Below are 995 nucleotides of genomic sequence, written 5' to 3'. Positions count from 1 at the left end.
TTCAGTACTTGCTTACCACGTCAAACCTGGCTTTTCCAGTTCTTTTTCTGTTTCACAAACCTAACCTAATTCTTTTCCTAGTACGAACTAATCACTTCTCTTGTGCGTTTCCCAGGTGGTTTAAACAACTAACGTATTCTAACCAAACCTTACCTTATCCTATCTTAACTTGAGTAGATTCTGAATAGTTGCTAACCAGACCAAACCTGTCCTTTCCAGTTCTTTTTCTGCTTCACTAACCAAACCTAGACATTCTTTTCCCAGTACAAACTAACCCCGTCTCTTGTGCTCTTCCCAGGTGGCTCAAAGAACTCGAGTAGTGCCAACAAGCCCGCGAGCACCACGTAGACACAAGCCAAGCACATGTTTTTCTCTTTAGGGGTGCCCAGGTTCAGGCCCTTCCCTCCTCTTCCTCCAGTCGTCAATGGAAGGAGCTACCTGGGCCCACGGGTCATATGGAGTCTAGGGGTAGTGTGTGTTTACTAAGTTTTTGGTGGGGGAAGATGTGATTTTTTTTTTCTTCAGTTATTGTATTTGTGTTGAAACGAGAGAAAATGTGATGGAAATGTGATTTTACTTTCTTTATTAATTTTAGTTTTAAATATTTAATTATGTAGAAAAAGAGAAGGCTGTAATAGGCATGATGGAATTTTTAAGTTTCGATTTATTTTTTTATGGTTGAACGAAGACATATGAAGCGGAAGATGTGATTTAAAGCTTAAAATGAAAGTAAATGTCATTGGGAGAAATATTTTTTTGTAGAGTTAAATTTACCAGAAGAGAAAAAATATGAAAAAGAAGGTGGGATTTTTAAATAGTTTCTTTTACTCCGAAATTTGTGAAGATGTAACAGGTTGAAAAGATAAATGTGGTTACTTTTTTGTTCTGTCTAGAATGATGATGAAAATTTAATGGGATGATGTGGTAGTCCTTTTCTCACAGTTTTATCTGAATATACCGAAAGGCAGTAAGAATTTTTTTTTGACAAGGGGAAA

General features: G+C 36.8%; 1 protein-coding gene across 1 annotated transcript in view; it reads left to right on the top strand.

The window, feature by feature from the left end:
• Positions 1–428, top strand: part of Sh (Potassium voltage-gated channel protein Shaker) — a 201,139-nt gene extending 200,711 nt beyond the window's left edge. The window contains exon 8 of the mRNA XM_080277993.1: positions 299–428. The gene's annotated coding sequence lies outside the window, so the exon portion shown is untranslated. The remainder of the gene's footprint in view (positions 1–298) is intronic.
• Positions 429–995: the final 567 nt, after the last annotated feature.

The sequence above is a fragment of the Coenobita brevimanus genome, chromosome 71, assembly GCF_032717465.1.
Source record: "Coenobita brevimanus isolate Jiangsu-jjx chromosome 71, ASM3271746v2, whole genome shotgun sequence".
Lineage (NCBI taxonomy): Eukaryota > Metazoa > Arthropoda > Malacostraca > Decapoda > Coenobitidae > Coenobita > Coenobita brevimanus.
Note: the sequence above shows the minus strand (reverse complement) of the source record. Positions and strands in the feature narration are given on the sequence as shown.